Source organism: Berghia stephanieae, chromosome 1 (assembly GCF_034508935.2).
Source record: "Berghia stephanieae isolate SIO BIC M18660-M18661 chromosome 1, UCSD_Bste_1.3, whole genome shotgun sequence".
In the NCBI taxonomy this organism is placed as follows: Eukaryota; Metazoa; Mollusca; class Gastropoda; order Nudibranchia; family Aeolidiidae; genus Berghia; species Berghia stephanieae.
The window spans coordinates 28,744,600-28,755,205 of record NC_088360.1 but is presented as its reverse complement, the minus strand read 5'-3'; positions in this window follow the sequence as shown (position 1 = coordinate 28,755,205).

Here is a 10,606-nt window from a genome sequence, read left to right as displayed (position 1 = left end):
GGTTAATACAGTTTAGTGAGAACAACTCACAAACGCGGATGGCAAAATCAATAACAAAGGCCTGAGTGACGTCATCTGCATACTATCTATACTTCCGGATGGCAATGTTGTGAACTCCTTGGCCAAGCGCATTCTTTCTATAACATAACGATGGCTCCGCTCGGACAACATAGCTGGTTGTTAACTTACAATAAATAGAACAAATGAAGTTGACGTCACGCTGCTCTTTGTTATATTTTGTCTTTACACCTCCAGTTGGGTGATTAGTTCTCACTACAGCCTCTTTATCTGACTATAAACGAAGGTAAACAGTGGATGTGATTAAATGCTAAACTTAGCAAACTTCGCGATACTATCATCGATGATATACTTTTAAGTAAAATTCCCAACAGTTCTACACGCCTGATCAATCGGATCATCAAAGAAAAGGGTAAAGCCTTTATCATTTATAGATAGTGTGAGCATGGCTAAGAAACTCACAACATTGCTATCCGGAAATATAGCGGACCAAAACACAAAATTAAGTATAACCTTGAACGTTTATAGTCTGATTAAAACAATTTAGTGAGAATTAGTCTTAAACATGGATGGCAAAAAGTCGATATTCCTTTTTTTCCGACAAAGACTACTATGCTGTCAACGACCAGGCACTCATTATACACCTGAGTACGGTGAGAGGATGTGAGTAAACAGCCTTTCCTTTCCCAATAACTCAACTTTGCTCCGCTCAGTGCGGGACTCGAGCACGAGACCTACAGGTTAAAAGACGAGTGTCGAGTGTCATACCACTAGACCACACAGCCGCACAAGACATGTTGTTAGATGGCTACTAAAAGTAATACCCGCTTTTTTAAAAAAAAAGAGATTTTATGTAGCGCAATATCCACTAAACTGCTCAAAGCGCTTTACAAGGGGTCCCTGGCCAATAGCAACATTTAACATGAAGGACGGGACATGACGCCTGTTAGGCGATATTACAGTTTTTCCGGACAGAGACAATGCTGTTAACGGACAGGTACTCATTTTACACCTGAGTACGGTGAGAGAATGTGAGTAAAGAGCCTTCTCCAAGGACTCTACTATGCGTCGAGCGAGGCTCAAACCCAGGACCTTCCGATCCGAAAGAGAGTGTCATACCACAAGACCACGTAACCGCACAAAGGGATAATAATCTGCTCTGCCGGTAAAAAAACAACAGCTATATAACACGTCCTATTAACAATCTTCCATTGTGTTATTATGTGAGACATGACAACGCTTCCGCATTCTATTAATACAAACTGTTATAACAAAAAGAGTAGGGATAAGGGATTGTAAACAAAACAAAACAACCCCCCCCCCCCCCCGCCATCACCCCGACACATTGAGCGGGGAAAACCCAATCCATGCACTTTTGGGAATAATGGACGGGATGATGGTGGGGGATGGGTGGGGTTGGGAGGTGTGTCCGATCGATCCATCAATGACTTTAAAACCAATCATGGAGTGCAGTCTGCATTATTATCATTGTTCTTATACCCATCAATAACTGTAGCCTACAGCCCCTCAATAGATAGTTCGAAGATGACGTCACTCAGGTCTTTGTTGTGTTTTTTTGCCATCCGCGTTTATGAGTAATGCTCACTGAACTGTATTAACCTGACTATAAACGGTCATGGATACACACAGTTTTGTGTGTTGGTCCGTTCTACTTCCGGATGGCAATGTTATGAGCTTCTTAGCCAAGCGCATACTATCTATAGAAAGATGTCTATCATACACTGGCTATATATTTAAAAATTATTTTCTAAAATAAATATTTTGGCCAGAAAGTGTTTACGACAAAAATAAAGATTGATTTCGAAAACCTTGGATTTGCCAGATTAGTCTTAAACTTGAAACGTATTTTGAAAACTTTAGTAGATACGTAGACATTTTAATTGATCAATTATTTTAATTAAAGATTTTCTGGCCAAAATTAAATATATTATGGTTTGGTTTTGTCGGGAATATGGCGGCATGGGTTTGAGTCCCCTGTGATTGGGTACAGACAGATCGATGAATGAACCAATCAGACAAATAGATTAAGTAGGTGGGAAACCCCATCCTGTGGTATGTGAGTACAGATCATATTCTGACCAAAATACTTTTGTTTTTCCTTTTGGCCAGAAAACGTTTACTTTAAAAAAAAAACTAACTTACTTGATCATTTATATAACGTAAAATCCACTAAACGTGTTCAAAACGCTTTACAAAGGGTTTCTATTAGTGACTAGTTTCTATGTATCAGCAACACGACATGTAGGATGAGGCATGACGCCTGTTAGGCGATATTACATTTTTTTTCCTACGGATATAAAGCTGTTCAAATGCAGAGACTCATTTTATACCCAAGTATAGATAGTGTGCGCTTGGTTAAGAAACTCACAAAATTGCCATCCGAAAATATAACGGACAAACACACAAAAGTATGTATAATCAGGAACTTTTATAGTCTGGTTAATACAGTTAAGTGAGAATTACTCATAAACATGGATGGCAAAAAAAACAATAACAAAGACCTGAGTGACGTCAACTTCATTCTATAAATAGTGATAATATGAATAAAGACCGCTTTCTTAAAACTCAACTTTGCGCCACTCAGAGTGAGACTCGAACCCGGGACCATATGTCCAAACGCTGGTATCATTCATACTATCAGGTCATAAAGTAGCACTTTAAAAAAAAAAAATCGATCAATTATTCTCAAAATGCCTCGAACCTGAGAAGGGTCAGGATTGAGACTTTTTGACAATTTAGGACTCATTTTATTCGACTGATATTTGAAGTGAAAGCTCTTTTGTTTTGTTTTGTCTTTTTGTTGTTGTTTTTTTTTTGCCACATAATAAGAAGAGTGTTTGTTTATTTTCAAATTAAAGATATAGTGGCTGTTGAATAAATTAACAAGGCAACAAAAAATCTTTTTGTTGAATGAAAAAACTTGTAACTGAATTAAATAGGAGAGGCTTTCTTTATTATTATCTTCTTGTAACACGCCTTGCATGCTGACACGTTTCAAATTGCTCTGTGTTTTCTATTTATTTTAGCGTTTATTCACATTTTCAATTCTGGATTTTTATACCAATCGAATTGTGACGTTTTAGTCTTCTGAGTGATATAATTATTTCTTATTTTTATCAAAGGACTTGTGTATTATTCGTGAATTTTATGCTAAATTTTAATAATTTCAAGTGTTTTATTTTATGAACAAAGTTGTTTATTTATTTTACTACAAGTGTTCACTGTGCTCTAACATCGATGCCCAGTATTATGAATCTAGAAAATGAAACACACGTCACGGTACAGTCCACCGCGATGACAAGTCTTACGAAAAGCAACGATTGTCTTGAATACATTTCACACCATGAAAGTGATAATTATTGTTGTGATTATGAAAGCGAATACAAACACCGTGTTGAAACAAGTGAACCGAAACATCGATTGAGTCGAGGAGGGATACGAAAACAAAGGGCCATCCCAACACAGTGTGGCCATCGGCCCACCCCTAAAAATAAAACACCACGGCCACCTACCACATAGACAATTATACCACTTATGAGTGAAAAGAAATCACTTCCAATTTTAAAAGTGGCGACAATAAACGCCCAGTCTTGCCGCAATAAAACATTAGACATTAAACATATGATTGAGGAGAGATCTATTGACATTCTAATAATAATTGAAACATGGTTAAAGGAGAATGGGGATGAAGCAATTGTGTCGGATTTAACACCACTCACACATACAACTCAGTCATTTCCGAGAAAAGGAAGGAGAGGGGGAGGAATTGCAGTGGTCTATAGTCAAATTTGACCATTAGATTTAATCGTGATATCAACAATTTTTCGGCATTCGAATCGGTAGGAATGGTCATTGATTTTAAACATGACTCAGTCAAGCTTCATTCAATATATAGGCCACCCACCCAGTGCAAATAATAGATTAAAAACATCACTATTTATTGATGAATTCGAGGACTTCCTTCTTCGCCTTGACATGAAGTCAAAGAAAAATATTATTGTTGGGATTTCAACTTACACTTTGATCGAGACACACCGGATATAAGAAATATAAATAAACTACTTTCGTCACATCACATGACACAGCATGTCAATGAAAAGACACATCGGTGTGGACACATTATTGACTGGGTATTGACCAGCGTTGACATGCAACTAGCGACACCTATCAATGTAGATGATCTTTGCATTTCAGACCATCATTTAATATCTTTTGGCATCAGAGGGGGGACATACACGACACAAAAACAAAAAAAAAATAGTTGTTTCGAGAGATTTGAAGAAAATTGACATAGAACTATTTAAAGTGGACCTCTCTCACTCTCTAACTACACATTGTGAGAAAGAAGTGACTGGTGACAATTTTGATAGAGCAGTTATTAGTGTTATGGATAAGCACGCACCTCTCACGACAAGATCTGTGAACATCAGAAAAGAATCACCATGGTACAATTTGGAGGTAAAACGTATAAAGAAAGAGAAAAGAAAAGCGGAGAAGAAATGGAAAAAATCTGGCCTGACAATTGATAAGGAAACTTACATATCATTCAAACATAGACTCAAAGAGGTGACAATTAAGGCAAAGCGTATCTACTATCTTGATAAAGTTGATAACATAAAAAGTCCGAAGGAGTTTTATAAAATCTCAAATAAGCTTCTAGGCAAAGAGATCAAAACAAGCCTGCCACACCACACGACGACAAGCAACTCGCGGACTGCTTTGTAGAGTATTTCATGAATAAAATAACAACGATACGGAGTGAACTTGACACAGACGAAACAGAAGCGAATATACCTCTTTTTATGGTGAACCCTTAACATCTTTCAAAGAAATTTCAATAAATGACACAAAGAAAACGATTCTCTCTAGTCCTAGCAAATCATGTAGGCTTGACCCTTTACCAACATCCCTTTTGAAGGAGTGTATTGATGAACTTGCACCTTACATCACTGAATTGATTAATCAATCATTAAGGGTGGGAATTGTTCCAGACAGCTTCAAGAAAGCATTGGTGAAGCCATTGTTGAAGAAAGCGGGACTTGCCAGTGATAATTTTAAAAACTTTAGGCCTGTATCAAATCTACCATTCATTTCCAAAATTCTAGAAAAGATTGTACTAAAACAACTTTCTTGTCACGTGAAACATAATAACCTCGATGAGTGCTTTCAATCGGCCTATCGGCAAAATCATAGCACAGAAACAGCGTTGATGAGAATCACAAATGACTTGCTGCAAATTATTGATCAAGGAAAAACCACCATCCTTAGTCTTCTCGATCTTTCGGCGGCCTTTGACACCATCGACCATGCCATACTACTTCGAAGGCTACAAGTTACTTTCGGCATATCGGGCACTGCTCTAAACTGGTTTGCATCATATCTTACTCAAAGAACTCAATCAGTTTTAATTTGGGAAGTAACTTCGTCAGAGCGTGACCTTCATTTTGGTGTACCTCAAGGATCCGTTTTAGGTCCAGTCCTTTTTGTACTTTACACTTCCCCTGTTGTGAGAATCTTAGAGCAACATTCTCTCGCTTACCATATGTACGCCGACGATACCCAGATATATAGCATGTGTTTGCAATCCGATATAGTTTCAAAGATAACTGTTTACGAACAATGCATCAACCATGTGATGAGATGGATGTCTGCAAATAGATTAAAATTAAATGGCGACAAGACTGAAGCCTTATTCATTGCTAGTTCAAATAATAAAACAGATCCATTTACACTGGCACTGACAATCAACGATAATGACAAAATACAACTCACAACATCAGCAAAAAATCTCGGCATCACCTTAGAGAGTGATCTGTCTATGAACAAACATATTAACAATGTGAGAACAAGTGCTATCTGCATTCTAAGAAATATCAGAACAATCAGACCATTTATTAATAGGGAAACTTGCAACAAATTGGTAACATCTTTGATATTCCCGAAAATGGACTACTGCAATGCACTGTTTGTTGGTCTCACAAAGGACAAAATAAACAAACTCCAGAAAATACAGAACATGGCAGCCCGCGTTGTACTACAGAAAGACAGAAAAACTGCAGCTCCCGAATTACTACAGCAGCTGCATTGGCTGCCAGTGGACCAGCGGATTAAATATAAATCTTCAACTATCGTTTTCAAATGCCTGGAGGGCTCGTCACCAGCATATCTCTCAAACCTCGTTGAACGGTATAACCCACAGCGATCGCTGCGATCAACGAACGACCTCAAACTGAAAACACCCCGCTGTCGAGTGAAGGCTGGTGAACGCGCCTTTCAGCATTCTGGTCCAAGGTTGTGGAATTTACTACCACTAGAGATACGTTCTTCGTCTTCACTAGAGGAATTCAAGCGTCGATTGAAGACATTCTTATTCCGACAGGCTTTCTTTTGATTATGTGTATAATTAGCGTTGTTCGTGTACTGTGTTAGGGCTTCATGATTAAGTTAATCTATGTTATGCGCCCAGAGCCCTCCTGATGAAGGGATGTTTGGCGCACTATAAATCTATACCATTATTATTATTATTATTATTATTATTAGGTTATCGGATGAGTGACTCTAATATGACGTCGATTTCATCATCATCATCATCTCTATAATCATCATCATCATCATCATCATCATCATCATCATCATCATCATCATCATCATCATCATCATCATAATCATCATGACCACCACCACCACCACCACTATGACCACCACTACCACCGCCACCTCCGCCACTACCACTATCACCACCACCAACGCCACTATCACCACCACTACCACTATGACCACCACCACCACCTTCAACAACAACAACAATACTACAATCAACACCACCACCACCACCTTCAACAACAACAACAACAATACTACAATCAACACCACCACCACCTTCAACAACAACAACAACAATACTACAATCAACTCCACCACCACCACCTTCAACAACAACAACAACAATACTACAATCAACACCACCACCACCACCTTCAACAACAACAACAACAATACTAAAATCAACACCACCACCAACACCACCACCACCACTACCACCACCATCACCACCACCACCAACAACAACACTACCATCAACACCACCACCACCACTACCAGCACCATCACCACCACCACCAACAACAACACTACCATCAACACCGCCACCACCTACACCACCACCACCACCACCACCACCACCACAACCACCACCACCAACAACAACAACAACAACAACACTACCATCAACACCACCACCACCACCACCATCACCACTACCAACAACAACACCACTACCATCAACACCGCCACCACCTACACCATTTCTACACCACCTTACTGACCAGAAACTTCTATAGATCACTCTAAGTAGGTAACGTCTTTGACCCATATTTCATAATGCCGGTACCTACCTGACATTTCATAGCTACGACCTACTCCTCCAGGCGTCCGTCGTTAGTCCACGATGACGTCAAAGATATGGCAATGACCAAATGCCAAGCCTTGTCTATTACGTCACACCCAGGCCTGACCATCCGATGCCAGTATGTACTACCACACACAACTGACCACACAGGTAGCCATAGGTGAGAATCAGGTTATAACCAGTTCCATCTACTCAAGTTGGCAAAAAAAAAGAGCTTTTATATAGCGCAATATCCACTAAACGTGCTCAAAGCGATTTACAAAGGGTCCAACAGCAACATGTAACATAAAGAACGAGCCACGACGGCTGTTAGCGATATTACAATATTTTTTTCCGACATAGAAAATGCTGTTAATGGCCAGGTAGTCATTCTACACCTGAGTACAGTGAGAGAATGTGAGTAAAGAGCCTTTTCCAAGGACTCAACTATGCTCGAACCCAGGACCTCCCGATCCGAATTGTAAAATTTTGACCAATCAAAACATGGGAGTTGTGACACACCCTCAAAAACCACTCGGACAAACATAATAATATTGTTGATTGTTTACAAACATTAGATTGTGTGAAGCTGACGTCACCCCTCTCTTTAGTATTGCTTTCAAACCGCTGGTTGGGTGATTAGTTCCTACTAAATTGACCCGATGAGACGACAAATATTTCAGGTTAAAAAAGGAACGAAACTGACGTCATCCAGCTCTTTGTTATGTTTTAGCCAGCCATTATATGAGTAGTTCTCACAAAATAATATCAATCGGACTATAAACGTTTAAAGTTACACATAGTTTTGTATGTTGGTACGTTTGATCCGGCTGGCGGATGTTATGAATATTCATCATAAACACGTAGCATCAATACATAGTTTTGTGTATGGGTAAATTTGATCTGGCGGGCAGAACTGATTACTTTTTTCAAACACATACCATCGATAGTAATACATAATGAAGGTAGATCAGCAATCACTGCCACCATTGCTACTGCATAAGGCCGGTTCGAAATGTCCCAATCATTGTTTAATCGTTAAAAAAAAAATTGAGCTTTTGCATAGCGCAATATCCACTAAACGTGCTCAAAGCGCTTTACAAGGGGTCCCTGGCCAACAGCAACACTTAACATTTGATTTTGGACGGGACATGACGCCTGTTAAGCGATATTGCAATTTTTTCGAACAGAGACAACGCTGTTAACGGCCAGGTACTCATTTTACACCTGATTACGGAGAGAGAATGTGAGTAAATAGCCTTTTCCAAGGACTCAACTATGCGCCGAGCGAGGCTCGAACCCAGGACCTTCCGATCCGAAAGCGAGTGTCATACAACAACACCACATAGCCTCACGATCGTTAATCGTTAAAGTTCTTAGGGCGGAGGAAGACTTCCGAACCTGGGTTGACGAAATGAATTTGGAGGTGTAGCCATACGTTACTACTACTACTACTACTACTACTACTACTACTACTACTACTACTACTACTACTACTATTACTACTACTACTACACTACTACATTCACTACTACTACTACTACTACTACTACTACTACTACTATACTACTACTACTATACTACTACTACTACTACTACTACTACTAACTACTAACTAACTACTACTACTACTACTACTATCTACTACTACTACTAAAACTACTACCTATACTACTACTACTACTACACTACTACTACTAACTACTACTAACTATACTACTACATTACTACTACTACTACAACTACTACTACTACTACTCTACTACTACTACTACTAATACTACTACTAACTACTACTACTACTACTACTACTACTACTATACTACTACTACTACTAACTACTACATCACTACTATACTACTACTACTAACTACTACTACTACTATACTACTACTACTACTACTACTACACTACTACTACTACACTACTACTATACTACTACTACTACTCAACTACTACTACTAACTACTAACTACTTACTACTACTACACTACTACATACTTACTACTACTCTACTACTACTAACTACTACTACTACTACTACTACACTTACTACTACTACTACTACTATCTACTACTACTACACTACTACTACTACTACTACAACTACACTAAACTACTACTTAAATAACTACTACTACATACTACTACTACTACTACTACTACTACTACTACTACTACTACTACTACTACTACTACTACTACTACTACTACTACTACTAACTACTACTACTACTACTACTACTACTACTGCTACTACTACTACTACTACTACTGCTACTACTACTACTACTACTACTACTACTACTACTACTACTACTACTACTACTATCGTTCAAGGTTAAGGGGTGTGGTTATATTCCCTCCCACGAGGTTCAAAGGTGGTGGGTTCGAATCCTTTTTTTTTCCCTTTTGGAAATGTTATGCTTTTCGCTGTATAATGTCAATAAACCGAGCTGTATAAATATATATTTATGAGAGTTGATGAGATGTATATATAAATAAGCAATTCCTTCCGGGTAGTTCTCCATTCGTACCTCTCTGTGACAGGTGGCTCGAAAGGTTACAACGACAATAACTGCTACAGGTGGATGCAGTCACCTCTGTTCATGTGTGGGGGTAGAGGGGGGGGGGGGGGGGGGGGGGGGAGGGAGAAGTTAATGTCTGATAGTTGTAGTAGGGAGAAGCTAACTCTTTTTCAGCAATGATATTATACATACTTTTTTAAAAATTGAGCTTTATATAGCGCAATATCCACTAAATGTGCTATAAAGCGCTTTACAGGGGGTCCCTTGTCAACAGCAACATTTAACATGTAGGACGGGACATGCCGCCTGTTAGGCGATATTACAAGTTTTCGGACAAAGACAACGCTGTTAACTGCCAGGTACTCATTTTACTCCTGAGTACGGTGATAGAATGTGAGTAAAGTGTCTTTTCCAAGGACTCAATATGCGCCGACCGAGGCTCGAACCCAGGACCTTCCGATCCGAAACGAGTGTCATGCCACTGGACCACATAGCCGCACATATCATCTTTGTATCCTTGTAAATGAGTAAAAGTTAAATAAATGTCCCTTAGTTTTCATCTTTAGGCTAATCTTTTTTCCTTTTGGGTTTATCTGAGCATTTTTCTTTGTGCGGCTATTTGGTCTCGTGGTATGACACTGGGTTTCGGATC